This window comes from Martes martes (genome assembly GCF_963455335.1).
Source record: "Martes martes genome assembly, chromosome: 5".
Lineage (NCBI taxonomy): Eukaryota > Metazoa > Chordata > Mammalia > Carnivora > Mustelidae > Martes > Martes martes.
Window position 1 is genome coordinate 107,847,454 of NC_137892.1, and position 19,999 is coordinate 107,867,452.

General features: G+C 47.3%; 1 protein-coding gene and 1 long non-coding RNA gene across 3 annotated transcripts in view; one reads left to right on the forward strand and one right to left on the reverse strand.

Moving 5' to 3' along the window:
* Positions 1-19,999, forward strand: part of SLIT3 (slit guidance ligand 3) — a 597,630-nt gene that overhangs the window by 276,507 nt on the left and 301,124 nt on the right. The gene's annotated exons all lie outside the window — the stretch shown is intronic.
* LOC308343034 lies at positions 5,863-19,551 on the reverse strand. Of its 2 annotated transcripts, XR_013966839.1 has the most exons (5): positions 19,412-19,511; positions 12,794-12,852; positions 8,156-8,283; positions 7,083-7,349; positions 5,863-6,246 (listed from the first exon to the last, which is right to left on the reverse strand). It is a non-coding gene; the product is annotated as an uncharacterized lncRNA (long non-coding RNA). The 2 variants fall into 2 exon arrangements; XR_013966840.1 differs by lacking the exon at positions 7,083-7,349 and having other exon boundaries at positions 5,869-6,246; positions 19,412-19,551.

Here is a 19,999-nt window from a genome sequence, read left to right on the forward strand (position 1 = left end):
GCAGGCCCAAAAAACCCTAAAGAAAGAAAACTGCCGTGGAGCCCTCTCCTTTCCCCTAGGACCAGCAATCACCCGCCTCCGAGTGGGTGCAGATGTTTTCAGTCCCTTGGTAAGAAGACCGCAGAGCACCAAGGAGTGAAGCACAAATCGATGTGTGTTTCCACAGTTGAGCACCCAACTCAGAGATAAGAGGAGGGAGAAAGATAAATTACTCCTAAGATTTCTTTCTCTAGTAGAGGATGGCAGTGCTGCACTCAGATCTGATTTCTGGGCACCGGAATTTGCCCTGAACTGAGGTTTCTCCCCCGCCCTCTCTCAGCTGTCTATCTATAAACAAGGTTGCCCAAGCCAACCCTTTTCTTCAGTTTAGCAGCGTGGCTGTGCCCTGGGGTCAGGGTGGTGCTCCAGCACTGAGCAGCCCATCTCCCTAGAAAAGGCAGTTTTCATTTCATTTTACTTGATGCCCTTTGCAGCAACCCTCGGATGAGTTTGATAAAATGCATACATTCAGAAAATTCAAAGTGGAAGTCACCTTGCCTTGGTTCACGCCCCTCATGCGGAGGGGAGGTGGGGATGGTGGGCGCTCAAGGGTTTCCATGTAGATAGGAACCACCTTGCGAGCTGTAAAATTGTGGGTTATGGAGCGCCCACCCGCCCCCCCCACCCCGGGGATTCTGACTCAGTCCTCAGAGGTGGAGCCTGAGAACTTGCATTTATATAAGCTTTCTAGATAATTCTAATACAGATTTAATGATGCTGGTAATTCTGAGACAAGTGGTATAAGTGGGAAGAATACAGGATTGAGGGGAGAGAGGGGTGTTTAGAATTGTTTTCTGAAGCTTTACAGGTAGAACCATAACCTCGATCTGCAGTAAAACCTGGCAGTCTTACCAGCTTTGCATTCAAAAAGGGCTTTGTTTTGTCCAACTGGAATGTTTCTCCAGCTTAAGCCCTGTTTCCTTTCTTTGATCCCCATTGGCTCCAGATTCCTTCTCTGACTTCTCCCCATGTGAGCAAATAAACCAAATAAAACTTCAGAGCTGCTTCCTGACACCTAGGCATTCCTTGGGCTTTTCTTTCTCTTAGTCTCTTTCTTCTTTTCCTTATAGGCAAAATTCCTCTAGAATACCCTCTTAGGACCGATGATCCATGCCATTTTGCCATCCTTCCTAGTTACCGCGGCAGCACATGCCTTTGAGGTCAGCCATTTCTACGGCAAGTTCAGCCCCGTTGCTCTGCAGAGGCTCGTGGGAAACATTCGGCTGAGTTGGAGGCGCTGGCTGCAGATGGTGTGCAATTTGGCTTGCCCTTCCCAGCCCTGCTGCAGGCAAGGGTTGGCATAAGCATTACGAATGTCCCCCAAGGTGGCTGCTTTCCTTTCCTTAAAAGCTTCTTTTGGTGAGAGCCTCTGGCGCCTTGCCGGGTCTGTGCCTTTCCAGCCCCATTTCATGCCCAGGCTCTTCTCGGCTCACTCCTTGGCTTTTCTTTGTTGGGCACCCCCAGGGTCTGGTGTGGGCTGGGTCATTAGGAAAGAGCAGAAGGAAATGTCCCAGAAGAGTCCAGAAATAGGGATGGGCAAAGAGGAATCACAGATGACGAAGCAGCCTCATCTGCCTCTCTCAGAGTGAAGAGCGCAGACATCTCTAATTCTAAGGAGGGACCTACTGTATAGGCCACACATTTGCATGATTTTTCCAAGGTAAGATTAATAGAACTGCAGATCCACAATGACCTTCGAAGGTAGATTGCAGGACAAGTCCACGGTCGGTGCCAAGTTTCCCGGAAAATGTCAAGAAGTGGCCATTAAGCAGTGATAGTTTACATCACAAGGGACAAGAGAGTGTGATCACAGACCAAGTTGCGCTCAAACCCCCTCCTGGCCACGTGACCTTGGAGAGGCCACTTACACTCTCCAGACGTTAATAGCCATATGTGGAAAAACGATGCCACCAATAACAAATAATGTTCATGGACCACTTACTACATTCTTAACATGTGTTAAGTGTTTTATATAATTTTTATTTTTTATTTTTTTTAAAGATTTTATTTATTGATTTGACAGACAGAGATCACAAGTAGGCAGAGAGGCAGGCAGAGAGAGAGGGAGAAGCAGGCTCCCCGCTGAGCAGAGAGCCCGATGTGGGGCTCGATCCCAGGACCCCGGGATCATGACCTGAGCCGAAGGCAGAGGCTTTAACCCCCTGAGCCACCCAGGTGCCCCGTTTTATATAATTTTTAATTGGAAAAAACAAACGCCAGTCCTGTAAGGACAAATACTGTTATTTGACCCATTCCACAGATGAAAAAATTAAGGTGCAGAGAAGAGTAGAATCTGTGTGACTAGTAACATGCTCTTAACACTGCGCTGACATCAGTCTCCTGTTTTATTATGAGGACTGAATGAGGATGAGGAGTTTAGCACAGTTCATAGATACAGGGCTCAGCCAATGATAACTACATGTGTTATATGTACTTAGTGGATGGTTCCATCCCAAATGAAGTGATTTCTCAATTTATAGGAGTATAGTTCGTACTTAATGAGGAATGATGATATTATGTTCTGCTAAACTTGCACATTATCCATTATCATGCCCTTTCCTAAGAAGGCTTTCCAGATCCCCCAAATTCCCTCCTCCCATAATCAGCATGATACCATAGTTGCTAGATTTCCCCCTTTCGCTCTGTCTTGATTTCTGCAACAGAAATGTTGCAATTCTGGGGACACCTGTTTCTGTGTTTGACTAAACTTCTTGGTGCAGTGGCTAGATGTACTGCTCTGTACTGCCAGGAGTTAAGCAGGAGCCTTGCTTTTGCTGACTGGCTGGTATGTCTTATTTAATGCTCACCAAGAGACTTGGGGATTCTTCTTAGAGCCTCGAAACGAGACGGTTGAATCATAATTATGGGACATCAGCTACTCCAAACCTTGTGAAAACAGCTGCTGATTTGCTGGCTTTTCTGGTCAGCTACAGGGGGCGGGGGGAGGTCACAGGCCCCTTTGAGGCAGTTGAAGAGGACTTGGCCAAGAGAAAGAAGGGAAAAAAGGTGGAAGATGAGACAGAAAGAGCAAGGGAGAGAAAAATCAAAAGAGCATAGAAAGAAAGTAATGTTTGCATAAAAGTATAGAATTTTTAAACTGGAAGACCCTTAGGGAATACCTGTTTCCATGTCTTAATTTTATCAATGAGGTTAGAACAGTCTAGACAGGTTATTATACAAAGTTCCACAGCTACTGATTCGGTATCACTTTTGGACAATCCTACCAAAACCAAAAACTGTTCTTGCCCGTCTACATGTGTGTGCATGCACGCATATTGCCAAACTCTGGCTTCTGGAACCCCACTGCTCACTGGCTGCTGACACACAGAATCCCAGCTCCCTTTGCAGATGTGCCCACAGCCATTAAAGGCACACCTGCAGGAGCTCTCCCACCCCTGGACTGAGGGTCACCAGGAAACATGCCCTAAACCTGCCCTAGTGGGAGCATTCCACCCTGAGCGTACAAACAGCTGCCCAGGAAGGGGCACGTGGTGGTAGTTGCCATGACGGGGATGGGGGGTGGGGTGGCAGAACAGAGCTACTTCTGTCTTGTTCTTTCATAATAGAAACTCCACACTGGGACAAATATATCTACTTGTTGAGAGTGTTGCTTTGTTTTCATTTGGTTAGTTGGTTTGCTGTTTGATTTGCATGGATGTATAGCCCTCCTCAATGACCAGGTTTTGCTTTATGCCCTTTTGGAAGTTTTGTTCTGTAGCCTACAAGGTCATTACAGCCTCAAGGTTGCTTCTTAATCGTCCTGCAAACATGGCTACTCCTCCGCAGCCCTCTGTACACAGAACACTGTTGCCCAGCTCAGAGGAGCCAAGGAAAGCATTCATCGCCAGGTGAGGGAAACTAGCTTGACATGAGTCTTGACCTGTCCTTTTCTGTTAATCTGTTTTAGACTTAAGTCAAAGGAAAGCCCAGACTTCTGCTCTCTCTCTTCCCCCCGTCTCACCAGGCTCTCTTGCCCCCAGTGCTTGAGATTTCTTGGCTCTCTGCAAATTTATACTGACTTACCACCCTGTGTACTTAGATAGCCAGGCCCTCAGCAATTGGGGTTCAGCACAGTCACTAGATACAGTGAGAGAGAGGATGCAGGAGAGAGGATATGCACAATATACAATGGCTAGTGACACTTATGAATAAAATGACTTTGAGTTACTCAGGCCTTGTGTATGATGTCAGAGAGTATGGTCAGTCCATGTGTGTGTGTGTCATAAAGCTTTAGGACATCAAAAGCAAAACAGCATAATTATCCTCCCTCCCTCCTTCCTTCCTTCCTTCCTGCACTGAGCATTCTCTATACTCCAAGCCCCAATGGCAGGCAGAACTCAAGATTTTTGTGTGGCATTATAGAAGTCTTTTACTCTTTCCCTCTCCCCCTCAGTACAAACTACCATGCGCCTGGGCCATGGCATGAACAAGACAGGTAGAACTTCTTTTCTCGGGGATCTGACAGTCTAGGGGCGGCAGGCAAGCACAAGTCAGCAAATATAGGTGTGAGAGGCTTTGAGCTCAGTGATAGGTCATAGAAAACGCTGATATGCAGAGGAGACAGGAGGCATGGCACCTTATAGGCAGAGGTCTGGGACGGACTCTCTAAGGGGTGGACACCTGGGCAGAGACCCAAAAGAGTAGAAGGAGCCAGGCTTGCTCCACAAATATTTGTCACCCAAGGAGCTGCCTTGGGCTCTGGCTGCCCTGGCCTCCCTGTGTAGCAAGGGTTTAATTCCATGGGGGGCTTTGCCTCAGAGTGGATTTGAGGAGAGGTCAGGCAGCCCCTGAAAGCAGAGTAACCAATCTTGGGGATGAGCCGGCCCTTCATAAACATCCAGGTCCTTTTGAAAAATGAAACCTGTGGTCAGGTCCCCCAGAGTAGAGGAGTCAAGTTTCAGTTTTAATCATTCAACCAAAGAGATGCCCCCTGTTTATATTCCATTTTGCAAAATTTCAGCTTCCCCTGGAAAAGGGGTTTCTTGCCTTGGATCCTGGAGGGCCTGGTGTGCTTACCTCCTGCAGATACCGCCTGTCTGAGTAATGTTGGACACGGAACCTCAGTGGCGGGCTCACGAGATGGTGGGTAGAAGCAGAGGCCCCAGATGTTGGATGCGAGTGGGTGATGAAAAGCATGTGGGAGGTGAGGACTGGTTGCTGGGTTGTTAGCATTCAGATTTGTGAGCTGCGGCTCAAATTATGACATCACAGAAGGATGGGACAACTTGTGAGTCCAGGAGCAAGAACATGGCTTTTTCTCTCCTCAGTTCCCATGTAGCCGGCAAAAATTCTGCCAAACACAAGATGGAACGATGCAGCAGAAAGATAGGCAGGGTCTGCAAAAGACCCCCTGTTCATAGCTCACATTTTTGGCACCTACTCTGTGCTAGACACTGGGGAAGACAGTAGACATGCATTGTTTTCCTTAGCCCTCACAATATGTGACACAGTAGGTCACAGTACTCGTCGCATTTTATAGATGCAGAAAGTGAGACTCACAGAAGTGAAGGAACTTGCCCAGGGTCGTCCAGGTCGTATGCAACGGCCAGGACGTACCTTGGGCCTCACTTAAGAATCTGGCTCCTCTCTATTCTTCCTAGTTATGCTTCACCGCCCGTTTGCTTAGGCACCAGACCTGCCAGAGTAAGACAAATGGGAGGAGGTGACCTACCTTCCTCGAGACGTTTTCTGAAATGATTCCTAAAGAGATGTGATATGGGCAACTTTCCAGAACTCGCTCAGTAGTTACTTGTTTAATAGATGAGTAAGTGGGGTTGGAGGTGGGGGTGGGAATTAGGGAGAACGAGAGACATGAGTGGAGAATGATTTCCAAGGCTGGATCTTTTCTTTATTTGACTGTAGTAAATTTTAACAAGGCCCTTAATGAAATCCCAGGGCTTAGCAGAGCCTCTACGTTTGTAAGTCACTGGCCCCGGGGCGGAGAAAGGAACACGGAAATCTGGCGCAGAGTTTAGTCCTGCTGAGCTGTGGCCCATTCAGATGAGCCAGTCTGGTCAGAAGGAGCCCCGTGCTCTGAGGGCATCACTCCTGCCCAGATACATCTACCAAGAGTCCTGATGCTGGCGCAGGAATGGCCCCGGCTCCTTGGAGGACTTGCCCCATGTCAGTGGCTGCCCGTTGGTGAGATGTTTGAAAGAAATTCTCAAAGACACTTATCATGGGTCTGCCGAGCTTCATGTCATGGTGCTTTGGAAACATTACAAAATAGATGTTAGTAATGAATGTTTTCGTGATCATCGAAAACTTGTCTCATTTCCCAATCTGTAAGATGCCCTTTCTCACCCCCCAAAAAATGACTTCAACCAACAATGAGGAGTTATCGTTGTTAGTGTGAATAAATAATATTGTTAGTGGGCAATAAATAATAAAATAGGACAATAAAACTGGTTTCCATCTTCCAGCACTTCAAAAAAAAAAAAAAAAAAAAGAAAAAGAAAGAAAGAAAAGAAAAGAAAAAAAAAGGAGAACATTTCCCTGCCATTGAAATCTTCTGTGTAGAGTGAAAAATGAAATTTTTATCAAAGTGGGCAGTAGCACACATAGGGCTTCCCCAGGATCATATTCTTGATTTCCTACAACATACTTAAAAAAAAAAAAAAAAGGCACCAGCTTGTGTAATGGCAAAAACAGCTGCAGCCCATTTGCTGACAGCAGAACCAGGTAACTTTTCAAGTCTGGTTGAGCTTTTTTTTCTCTTCCCTTTGACCTGACATCCATAAGTTAAGATTTTAGGATGTGTAAAACCCGGAGCTCTGACAGAGCAGGCCCTTCCCCCCAGACAGCAACTGTCTTGAGTGTGCAGGACAGAGCGTTCCTCTGGCCGCTCTCCTCAGGGGTCTGCAAAGCATCCCAAAGTCTGGCCTCCTTCTCCAGAAATCACCATCCATACCATCCTCACAGAAGAATCAAGCCATCTTACTTGTCACCTGTCAGCTGTCACCTGACCTGGACTACGATGAACCCAAAGGATTATCTTCCAAAGTCTCATCATCCCAGAGCCCACAGGTGATGAAGACCCTTACCAAGTAAAGGCATTTTCCAGCTCTGGCTCTTCTGCAAACCAGAGAGAGGTCATCTGGAACCAGACACCTCTCAAAGTTCACACTTCACAGAGGCTCATGTGAGGCATGTGAACTGAAGTCTGGACTGCTAGCGCCTGGGCCAGGCTGGGACTCGGAAGCAGTGCAGGGTCCCAGAGTAGAGCAGCCGAAACCAGTTTTGGGTTACAGCTTTGGCCCGTGTGGACTTAGCGTCTACAGCGAGCTTCACTTCCCTGAGCCCCGTATCTTCTGGAAAAAAATTAGACTCACATTTCTTATCTCGCCAGGTTATTGAATGATACAATATAAGTGAAGGAACTGTATAAACTGTAAAACTCTCTAAAAATAAAAGGTGTTACATGTGAATGAGTATAAATCACAGTGGACCATTTCAGTTCTACAAATGAATTTTTGTACAAATTTCAGATGTGAATTTTTGTCCACATCGTTTGTGTCAACTTAATTTCTTCAAGTCCATTCCAGGGTTGCCAGACTCAGCAAATAAAAGTACAGGACACCCACCCAGGATAGCACGTCTTAGGGCAACCGAGGCCCTATCCCTCTAGGCTGCCAAGAAACCATGGTGGGCATGGCTTGGGTTCCACTCTCAGTCTGGGCCACTGTTCTAGGGCCTTGTGGAAACCAAGCAAGTTACGTCTGTGATGCCCCTGACCCCCTCCATGTGGCAGCTAGGGCTTCCTGCTCTCTGTGGTCACACTGCAGAGCTGAGAATCATTTTGCAGAATTATCTCTGGTCCTGTGTTGGCCTGGATGTACAACACAGCCACTGCCTGTCGGGGGTGGAGGGTCTTGCTGAGGCAAGAGTCATGAGGTTGAGTCTTCCTTGCCTGAGCACCCAGCAGTCCCAGCCTCGGTCTCTCTCTGCCTCTCTGCCTCTCTCAGTGTCTTGTGCCCTCATTCTCCTGCCTCTGCTCCCAGCCCCGGGATGTTTCTTTCTGTTCTGGAAAAAACCTGTCTCTACCTTGGTTCTCTCCAGTTCACTTTGCCTCGTCCTCCATCCAGTTCCTCTTTCGCCCCCTTCCCTCTCCACAAACCTTGCTGGTTCAACTCCAGGCATCAGCTTTCAGACTGTCAAAGCCAGAGAGCCTTGCGAGGGACGACTCTTTTCTCTCTGCTTTGTACCATCTCTGAGGCAATGAGGGCAAGGCTGATTGGCCACGTGCTTGAGGAGAGAAGACAGGAGAGGAGAAAATAGATGAAAAATAGATACAAATTAATAGTTCAGAGTACGTTCCAGCCGTCACGAAAATGGTGCTCATTTAGCATGTATTTAATTACACCCCGTGTTGGCGCATTCCTCCACTGGTCTTTTCCTGCACTACATTTATAATGTGGGAGAGGGCCAGGCACTGTGCTTCCATGTGCCTGCTACCTCGTCTGGAGTGAGAGCTCAGCGAGTGTTTGTTGAACGGGTTTGGTGGCTTATGGCCTGCTTCGTGTGATGTTGGGGTGCGCTATCAGGATGCTAAGCGCCTTCCAGGAAAGCGGGCTGCTCTGGAGGACAGCAGCGGACCAAATATCACCTCCGCGGGTTACCGTTGGTTTGCTCTTCGTCAGCATAGATGGCTGCGTGGGCTGGAGGAGCCTGGCACAGAGAGGTGATGCGGAAGGGAGCTGGGAGCTGCATCGAACGCTTGCTCTTTGGCAAAAGGAGGAGGAGGATGTCTGCAGATGGACTACCCAGGTGACACTTGGCATCGTTTCAAATTAATGATATCTTTCTGAGAGTCTTGCAGACCTTGTCAGCTGACTCAGTCCAGTTATGATCACCCAGAGACACAGCTACATGGGATCTGGAAAGTGAATTAGCAAGCTGCCGGTTTCAAAGTTGCAGGGGAGGACTTGGGGTAGAACGGAAATTTCAAGAGGAGGAAGATGATTTTCTGGCTCGATACCTTTTGGGGTCCTTTGGCTTTGTGTCCCAAGGCGATCCCTCTCTCCTGGTTGACAGTTCCTGGTTTCCTCAAAAAAGAGCAGTGATTCTTGCTCATACTGAAATGTGACCTTGGGTGCAGAAAGCACAAGGTGCCCTCGCTCAAATCCCAGCTCACCAGCTTACTAGCGGTGCGACCTCAGACAAGTGAGCTCATCTCTGAACTTGGGTTTCCTTGTTGGTGAAATGCGAGTGATAGCACATATAGACATTCACCATGAGCTGGTGCGAGGGTCATGTGAGAAAATGTGTGAAAGGGCTTGCTGTAGGACCTGACAGATACTAAGGGCATGGGGAGTGTTTGTGGTTACTGCTTTTGGAATAATTTAGCTCTGAGGCAAAGTAAGAGCCGGAAGATTTCCCTTTAAAGAGGGGATGGTGAGTTCAAGTGGCTTGTCTAGGCTGCAAGGGCTGGGAGCCTCTTTTCCTCAGTGAAGAGAGGGACCTGGCTGGGACCGCAAACCCTCTGCGTTTCTCTGGCTCCTTCCAGATGCCAGCTCTAGCTCTGACTGTGGTCTCTTCTCCGAGGTTCTGTGCTCCTCTGCCTGGCCGGGAAGGCAGGCCCCATTCTCTACGTGCTGCTCCTCCCAACCTCACAGCTCCTTTGCCACAGATGATGTGCTGACCCAGAGATGAGTCATCACAGAAATCATTTCCCTTGTTTTGTAGGAGTTTGGAGGCCTTCTTCTCCACGGGACCCAGAGTTTTTTCTACCCCACATCCTGCCAGAGATGGTTTCTTTCTATCACAGTGAATTGATTTTTTTTTTTTGCTTATTTTTTAAAGATTTTATTTACTTATTTGACAAAGAGCACAAGGAGGGGGAATGGAAGGCGGAGGCAGAGGGAGAAGCAGGCTCCCCGCTGAGCAGAGAGCCCAACTCGGGACTCAATCCAAGGACCCTGGGACCATAAGATGAAGGCAGCTGAGCTGAAGGCAGATACTTAATCAACTGATCCTCCCAGACACCCCGATCTTTTTTCTTCTTAATCTCTATCTTTTCCTTTATGGACTTCACCCAGGAGGATGAAGTTATTGTTCCACCAGGAACCATATAGAGCTGGGGGTGTATGCCGAACTTGGCAGCAGGAGGACCCCTTGCAGCCGGCAACCCCACAGGAAAGTGGCAGTTCTCCTCAGACCGGGCTTCGGGAAACCCAGCACCAGAACCTCCTGGCTGGTCAGCTGCTTTGCAAGGGTCACTGTTTGGTACCCCATTAAGGCAGCAGGGAAGAGGGAGGCTAGCAGGGAAGATTGACATCCAAATGAACAGCCCGAGATGATTGCGTTGTCTCTGAGTGTCCCAGCTGGAGAGGTCCTGGGCAACCCAAGGTCCCTAAAGGCAAAGTGTGGGCACATACCTCTGTGCGTACAACCCCACTGCTTGGGGAGGGAGCCGTCCTCAGCTCTGATAAACCCGAGGAAGGAAAGCTGTGGAGAGGAGCTTTCTCCTTTACGCAAGTCAGGTTAGTCAGAACGGTAGCAAAGCCAGTAGCTATGCATTCCGCCAAGCAGACAGACTGCAGCATATGTCGGCAAACATACTCGGGCTGTGCGCCCCAAATACACACCTCCAAGTGCACATACACATGCACAGGTCTGATGTAAACACGTTTATGCACCTACCCAGAGGCTCCTGGGCTCTCTCTACCTAATCTCATTTTAAAGTCTATTATTTCTGAATCAAAGAATAGAGAATGAGGCTGGGCTAGAAGAGTTAGCTCATGCGCTGACCCTTCATCCCTGATGGTCAGGGCAGGGCCTCTGAGGTTGCCCTGAGGTTGCCAAGTTGCTGTGACGATAGAATGGGAGAGTCGTGCGGGCCTGCAGGTGGCAACCGCGTAAGGAGGTGGGCAGCGCTGTGTGAGGGGAGGGCTGGGCTCGCCCGGGACCCAGGCTGCTTCCAGGGCACCACATGTGCCTCCCCAGGCTTTGCCAGGAGATAACGGCTGAGAAGGCCAGCGGGCTTGGTCTTACTCTCTGACTGGCTTGGATGGGAGGCGCTCCTGGTTTCTGGTAGAGTCATCTCTTATTTAGGAAACTTTGGGCAAGAAAAAACAAGTGGAGGTGTGGGACTGGCTTTCTCTCATTGGGCTTTCAGATCCTGCTTCTAATAGTAAACACCAGGCTGTCATCGGCTCTTTGTGCTCAGAGAAGTGGGAGTGTGTGTGTGTGTGTGTGTGTGTGTGTGTCAGAGAGAGAGAGAGAGAGAGAGAGAGAGAGGGCAGGGGGAGAGAGGTGGGGGAGAGAGTCTTTAAATTTTAATTGGTCTGCAATGAAAGATTTAACTGTTTAAAAAACAAAACCCTCTTAGTCCCAGACCACAACTTATGTGCTAATGTGGGAGGTTAGGGGCTAGTGAAGAAAGGAGGAGGGGAGGGGCAGATTCCTAATGGATCCCATGGGGTGTTGCACTGTTAAGGGATAGGGGAACCAACCATATGGACAGTGGAATACAATCCCGACCTGCTGACTCTCTAGCTCTATCTCTTAGGTGGGAAGGGAATCTTTGCTCTCCTTTTTTTTTTTTTTTTTAAAGATTTTATTTATTGATTTGACAGACAGAGATCACAAGTAGGCAGAGAGGCAGGCAGAGAGAGAGGGAGAAGCAGGCTCCCCGCTGAGCAGAGAGCCCGATTCGGGGCTCGATCCCAGGACCCTGGGATCATGACCCAAGCTGAAGGCAGAGGCTTTAACCCACTGAACCACCCAGGCACCCCCGTTGCTCTCCTTTTATTTAAGATTATCCCGTAAGTGAAATAGATGATGAGGGCATGTGAAGTGGTTTAAGGTTTAGCATATACCCTGCTTCAGAAGACACCCTGGTTGGTAGATGGTTATGCTGCAAAGCCCCGAAATACAGTGGTGTAGTGGGTGCCTTGGGACTCAGGCATTGCTGTTGGCTAAGATGATTGTTTGCTTATCCGTCTTCCCCTTCACTCAGGTTGTGAACACTAATCCCATGGTGTCCCTCAGCCCAGCAGAGTGCCTGGTCCTGAGGAGAGATCAGCAAATTCCTGTTGGATTTTCTGCAGGCGTTTGGGGCAGGTACAGCCCCTAAGTTCCTATGGCCCTGATGAGTTCTGTATCCTGCCATTGGGATGCAGCACGAGCCTTAAGTTATAATGCCAAGGCCTTCCAGACATCTTGCACTGAGTTTGCTGTGCTGGGGTTTCAGCCCCACCCCCACAGCAGAGGAGACCATGCCCTCCAGAAGGACAGGGACTGCATCTTCCCTGCTAATGCTGTATCTGTCACTCTAGAAAAATGTCTGGACCATCCTGGGTACAATAAATATTCATTAAATGAATGAATGAATGAGTGAGTGAGTGAATGGATGTTCCAGCTGCATTTTGTCCTGTACCCTGGTTATCCAGCTGAAAAATGTAACTGGGGTTGTCTATGCTGGCCCTGTCACCAGTACCATTTGCAAATCCATTCTAAATGGTATGGAGCTGAGTTGAACTTAATGCCTCTGTTCTGGTTCAGCAGGTCATCAGGGAAGACTGTGATGGTGGGGATGATGATGCCTGCTATTAACTGAGAGCCTGCCGTGTGCCAGGAACTCATGCATTTTACGTGTGTCGTCTCATTGAATTTTCAGAGCTGTTCAGTAGTACGGTTACTCAAGTTCTATTTCCCAGTCACTGTTGCTCGAAGAGGTTAACCCACATGTCCAGAGCCCCAGAGCTGGGAAGGCATGGAGGCTCTTGAGCAACCCCAAAGCCCCTTCTCTTACCTCCCCATCTTGCCGAGCAGTATCAGACTCAGCGTTGGAGGAAGGCCCAGAGGGGTTTACTGTAAAAGCAGCAGAAGAAAAACAAATTGTAGGGAGTCTATTATGCTTGATCTTAAAAGTCTTGTAATGATCTTATTTTCTCTGGAGGACATTGTGAAAGCCGGTGATTTACCATTCTCCCTGGCCAGGGGAAGGTGTCCAGGCACCCAGCTCTCCCTACCTGTGCCTCAGGGCTCTGAACCTAACCCAGCAGGGACTCCGGAGAACCCATTCCCACCCACTTGTGTTTCCCTTAGACGCACAGAGGATCAGCCCCTCTGATTTCATGGTTGTTGTTTTTTTTTTTTTTTTTTTTTCCCTGGCGGGTCATGGGCTTCTAGCCAAAAACCCTTTCAATTAATGGACTAGGAACAGCACCCATGAAGAAAATTAGAAACAGATAAGAAGAGAAGGGCCTCCGTGCTCAGAGCAGAGGAAGGGAATAATTCTTGGATTATGCTGATGATTTACCAATGTTTTCCTAATGTGAGAATCGGTCAGCAGGGGCCCGAGTTTTTTACGAGGGAGGAACCTCTTCCAGACAGCTCACTCCCCAACAGCCCCGATAAATCCCCACACCCCCACTTCCAGTGAGAACGCTGCCCTCTCCAGAGTCACGGTGTCAAAGCCTGTTTAGCTGTTCTTTACGTATCGGCCGCAACCCCAACATTAGTTCATGCTTGGAATATGAAGCTATTTCATATTTATTCTTGTTTTATCTGGCAGGGAGCCTCAAAAGAAAAAAAAGAGTCCCCTGCTGGTGCTGTTCAGCTCTTATATCTTTATAGTCTCTTGAATTGATTTGACAGAGCAATCACGGGCCATGGGTGAGACCAAAGGCCTCTCTCAGCAACAGGCTGGAAGAACGGACAAGACTGCACAACTCACCTCCCTGGGCCAGTCCAGCCATGTCTGTGTTCTGCCCTGAGGCGGACACGGGGCCCTAGGGGCATGCCCTCCTCACCTACACTGGCCCATGCAGACTGGTGCCATAGGAAGAGTGTCTCAGGGTACTTGTTCAGTGGGGGCTTCTGAAAAAAGCAAGGGTATCTTGGGAGCCATTAGGAATGGCTTGCACCACAGAACATTCTAGAAACTGAGTGGGGTCAGACCTCCCCAGAGTTGCAGGCTCTTGAATAGACTATGCTAAAGCCATGGTGTGTTTCAGGAAGATTTGTCCAGTGACCTGGACTGCCAAGAAGCTAAGGTTCACATTTTGCAGGCTTCATATAAATCAAAGGGTTTTAACCCAAGGCACATATGAAGGACATATGAAGTTGTGTATGCACACAGACATACACTTGGTTTTCTGGGAAAAGATTCTGTTGATGTTATTGGGTAAACAGAGGGGTCTGTGACTGCAGCAAGCTTAAGAGCCTATGAACTAAGGCAACTTTCACTGATGATCTGAAATGATTTGAAGTACAAGTCACTCGTTTTACTTATCTCAGAAGAAGTAAAAACTTATTTTACTATCTGTGTACTTGTTTTCAGGTGGGTTAAAAAAATATATATATATAACTAAAAAATATATATATATAAAACTAATATATCACATTTATGATTTTGCAGATTATGCAGATTATGTTGAGTAAATCTAACAGCCAAGTTATTAGTGGGTAAAGATAAAATGAGTAAATAGCAGTAGAAGTTCTATGTATCTGGGGTAAAATTCGCTTAGGGTGAATTGGGAAATACTTTGATCAAGGAAGAAAAACGTGGACGATTCCAGCCTTCACAATCCCTTGTCCCAATTATGGAACTATTTCACAATTAGACCCCCGATTTGAGTCTCTCCCACCAGCTGCCTGCACACCACTGTGCATTCTAATGTGCACTCCAATCATAAGGCTGTCCCGCTCCAGAACACACAATGGCTCCCTGAGGCCATCACATTATGTCCCAAATCCTCTAACTGGGTTTTCAAGTCCAGCCTCTTACCTGATGTTAGCCTCACTGTTTCCTGCTTTGGAAACTCTTCTCCTGCCAGACCATTCTTTTCACCATCCTCCCCAATTCCCCAAATTCTGTATTTATTTCTGCCCTGTTGCTTTTGCCATGTAATTACCTCCATATCCTCTGCCTCCTGTTTTTCTTTTGAGCCACACCCCCCCCCCCAAATCTGCAGTTCCCACCAGTGTTTCCCTTCTCTGGAATATCGCTGCCTTGCCATTCTGCATGTCAGGGAAAAAGGGAGACTTTTGGTTAATTACCACTTCGTTTGGCACCAGTAAGCCTAGACGTGGAGAGGAGCCACAGCCAGGAGTCTAAAACTTCCCTTTTGGCTTGTTGAACTTGTTGACGAAATAGGATAAGTTTGGGATTAATCTTTGAAAAACAAGTGAGATAAACTTCTGGGTTCCAGAGATATTAACTCCTTGGTCCTTGTCCCAGCATAGGTTATCAAAACCAAGAATTGTTCATTTTTCACAGTTTATGAGGTTTATCTTCGACCTGTCATGAGACGCTGACAGAAAGATGAAATTGGTCTGTTTCCAGTCTATTTCACTCTCTTATTCCTGCTCTTATAACAAGTTGAAATGCTCCATTGTAAACACTTGAGGAGGGGAAAAAAAAATAAAATAAAGGCATGAGCAGGGAATGTGCACGTACCTCTTATAGATATTTTGCATTTTTTAATCTACATTTTTTTTTTATTGTGAAGGCCAAACTCAAAAGATGGAGGACCTCCCCCGTCATTCCAAACAGAAGGTGAATTTGAAGTGAACTAGTCAGGGAGAGTGACCGCACATTGCTCTGTGGGAGTAGTTTTGCTTTGTTTTGTTTTGTTTTGTTTTGTTTTTTCCCTCAGGTTAGACAGAGAAGATGCAGGTTTTTTGTTTTTGTTTTTGTTTCTTTTTTGTTTTCTCAAGTTAGACAGAGAAGATGTAGGTTCACCAAATGAGGGATGAAGAGGCACTAGATGTGAGAAACTTCTAGAAGTGTTGGTTGACGTGTTTTCATTGCATACCCTATCAGACATTCATTAAAAATAACAAAGCATTTGGATAAATGTGAAAGTGGTTTGAAATGGGAAGAGTACAAAGTATTTGCAGAAAAGTACTTTTTCCATTGAATGGGATTCTTTATGCCCCTCTGACACATCACAACTTTACTAATACGTAAGTTGACAAAGTAATAGACTTCTTACAGGCACTTGCTCCCTGCAGAATTCACAAAAATGGTTTCTGAAATGACTCAAATGACAGATTAGCAGGAATAGTTCAAGATGTTTAGGACTTGGATGCTCATCCAATAGCGAGCATCTAGGATAAAATGAAGACTGACTTAAAAAGTCGTTCTCAGGACTTATTATTGAACAGCGGATTTGTATTTATCAGATAGATGTTTACTGAATGCTCAGGGTTTTTACAACTGGCAGGTGTGTGTCTTTCTTTTTATGGCTGTGTTTGCATAAAGGTAATTTCTGGTGATTCTTTAGTGAGGTCGAACCAGGCCTATGATGTTTGACTCTGTATTATATGATTCATCTCATGCTCTGACTTCTAACATCATAAAGTTTCTGTTATTCATTCTTACCTAAAGGTTTTTTGTTGTCCCCATTGTTTTTAGGTTGTTGAGGATTTTCGTGTTTTTGTCATTGTGTTTCTCTTTGTATAATTCTGAATTGTAGATTTCAGCATTAATGTAGCTGAAAGAACTTCCCAGTTCTGGGAAGGGTCGGGTTAGTAACATTTACAGTTCTTTGTGTTCTTAACTAATTTTTTTAAGGCAAGGCACACACATGTTTCAGAATCCCCAGCCTTGCCCTGGCTGGCCCCGCACAGTGGCTGGGGCACAGGCCCTGCAGGCAGATCATCTGGACTTGAACTTGGCCCCCTGCTCACATGTGTCACCCTTGGCTACTGGCAGAGTGTCTTGTGCCTCAGTGTCTCATGTGTAGAACAGAAGTGAATAATACTATACCTACCCACAGAGGATAAGAATGCATGAGTTAATATATTAATTATTACATGCCTGGCCCATACTCATTTCTCTCTGTTTGATGTTGCTATGCCTACCTGACAGAAAGCATTGTGTTCCTTTTTTTTTTTCCACATAGTAATCTAGAAATACCATATAACTTTTTAGTAACGATCACAGCATTTATGAGCACTGATTTTTGCAAATGGTGGGAAATGCTTGACCCCCACTTCTTCTATTTCCCTAGCGGGGCAGGGACATCCAGGCCCCAAGAGGAAGAATCATGAAGGGCCTTCAGGCTGTCTTCCCCTCTCCTACACTCACTTCTCTCTACTCCAGGCCCTAAGCTACAACATCTTTGAGGCTCAGTGCACCATTAGAGCCCAGCAGGCTCCTTGTTATATAGATCTGCCAGCTCACAGGTGTCATAAGCTCTGTGCCTGCCACCACAGAGCCTGCCCTTGGGGTAGAGCCAGGACTGCCCTTGTGCCTCTGGACACACCCTCCATCCATACTCCTGGGGTGTGTCAGCGTGAGCCAGGGATTCCAATTAGACGGGCCCCTTCTGCATTCTCCACCCCTCAGCCCCAGGCACATTGTCCTAAGTTCTGAGAGGCAACACTAGGAGGTCTAGTGGTCAGTGGTGTCACATCTTTTATCAGACCACCTTTAAGAGCAGTAAAGCCAACATTCTCTATCTGCTTACTTCACATCGGTCTTGAACTTGGAAGGGATGGGGTTGGGACTAGTTTTTACCAGTACCCCCAAATACCCACACCCGGCTCTGTGTAGTGTTTCACTTGATCTGACAATCCTCGGAGATGGGGATTATTAGGATCTTAATCAGATCGGAGAACCAGGCTGAGAGAGGTGGAACCAGCAGCACAAAGCAAACAGCCTGGTATCTGAAGATCCGGATTCAAACCCACATCAGTCTGACCTCAGGTCCTTGAGTCTCCCCAGAAGTTCCCATACTCCGAAGTATACCCAGGCTCCCCCAGAGGACTCATTAGAACACAGATTGGTAGGCACCCTCGCAGAGCTTCTGATTCCGTGGATCTGGGATGGAGCCCGAGAATCTGCATTTCTGACAAGTTCTCAGCTGGCGCTGGTCCAGTGGGAACACTTCTCTATACCCAACCGCGTACCGTCCAATGGCTGTCTCTTAGTTCCAGACTTCAGAGTCCGTTGGTACATGAGGTGGTATAAAATTTTGGTGCAAAATATTAGAACTGGGAAAGTAAGCTTATTTGAAGTATTAACTGAGGTATCTACAATCTTGCATAGAAGATGGATCCATCTGAAGACATTTTAGAATTTGTTGTACTTTCTCAAGCCAAAATGAATCAAGGGAAGGATGAAGGGATGTGTCACTTTAAGCTACGACAGAGTATTTTATTCTTAAAATACATTTTCTGGTGGCATTTTATTCTAGAGACAATCTGGATGGCTTTCCTTCTTGTAACTGTGAAACCAGGAACCATCCCTGTGTCCCAGGAGATTCCTAGAATTTATTACTGAGAGCTCCCACCTGGTTTTGAACATGAACAGTCAAGAGGGAGAGTCAGAGAGATTGGGAATTGGCCCCAAATTCAGGGAAAAGTGATTACACGAAGAACAAGGCCCCTGGTCCTTTAATAGACACCAAAGAGAAGGCCAGAGAGGAGTTCTAAGTGGGTTTTCAAGTGCCCAGAAGAAACTCGGATGTACCAGAAATACCATTCCCATGAACCTGATTTTGACCTTTAAGTCCCCATCTTACGTACCAGGCTGATTGGAAATGCCATGTCACTCACTATCTGGGTCTCAGACCCACCCTCTTCTCCCCTCCCTCATCCTTCCCAGCACAGTCAAGAGTTGGCAAGTGGCAGAAACCAAAGATGGCTAGCACTGCTCCCTCCAGTGTTGCTCAGTCCCACAGAGGACCCGTGAAAACCGCCCTACTCAGAAAAAGTTTTGCTAGGAAAGGGAATTTGGGGCAATTTTAGCTTCCAGATAGGCCAACAGGTATGATTCCTGGGGTCTTTCCTCCTCCCTGGGGCACAACAAAGAGTAAAGCCTCTCCCAAAATTTTGGGCCCCCTGCATATTTTTCTCTCTCTAAACCCTTTCTAGTTTTCCGGAAAGATGCTGCTTCCCACCTCGTTTTGAGGCCATTCTCCCTTCAGTAGCGTCCTTCCCCAGTAAGACTTGATGCCCACTAAACGCAGAGTCCATAATACTCAGCTCTTTCCTGGAGGTGCAGAAAAATAATTTCATCCTATCCTTCCAGAACGGAAGAAGGGGTCAGAAAGCCAGCAGAGCTTGGGTTTGGTCATAAAACCATTAGATTCAAGCCAGGGCTCTCGGTGGGAGGGTGTGTAACCCCCAGCCTTCCACATTCTTGAGGGGCAGCACACCAGGGGCACTGAGCTCAGGTTTTGTTAGACAGTGATGTGAACTCTCAGGGCAGTAGCTTCCAGGCCCTGTGCCCTGGTCCTTGCCGATGTCACTCTTAGGGAAGGGGCTGGCATTGTCACATCCCCTCACGTATGGGGCAGGAAGCAGAGTCTCACTAGGCTAGACATAGAGAACACGAAGAAATTGAGGAACCTTTGCATGGGGCAGTGAGTCCCTCCCTCCTGCCATGATTTCCTGGGGGTGGGGGTGCTCTTACCTTGCCTCGCAGCTGTAAGAGTGACCTCGTGACACAGCAAAGCCACATTCGTCACTTGATTGTCCTGCAACAATGAAAGGCTCTTAAACCTGCTCAGACTGGGAGCCAGAGTATACCCTTCATGAGCTCCTCCCCAGCTCAGCTCTCTCACCGCAACCCCCCACCCCCACCCCACGAGGCCAGCCTAAGTCTCATTCTGCATACCGGTGCAGGCCATAAAAACATAGGTAGCTGGGGCCCCTCGCTGTCAGGAGCACTACTTCCTGTCACCCTGCCTGGGGACTGGATGGACTGGCCTGATGCCAAATCACGACTAGCCCATAGACGAAGGGCCATTGAAAAATCTGCTGCCATTAACTTTCATCAGGTAACTTCCCACCAGCCGAGAACTGTTGATGGTCAGAATCAACAGAGCTTCTTACGAGTTTCTGAATTCACTGTTTCTAAGAAACCACACAGTGGCATCGTGAAGGGGTTTGGCATTATAGCTGAAGCCCCCAAGGATAGCTAAGCAAGCCTAGGGTCATTAGAAGTCATAGATGATTTCTCCTGCATAAGTTTTGGAGCGATAAGTACCTAAGAGAGAAT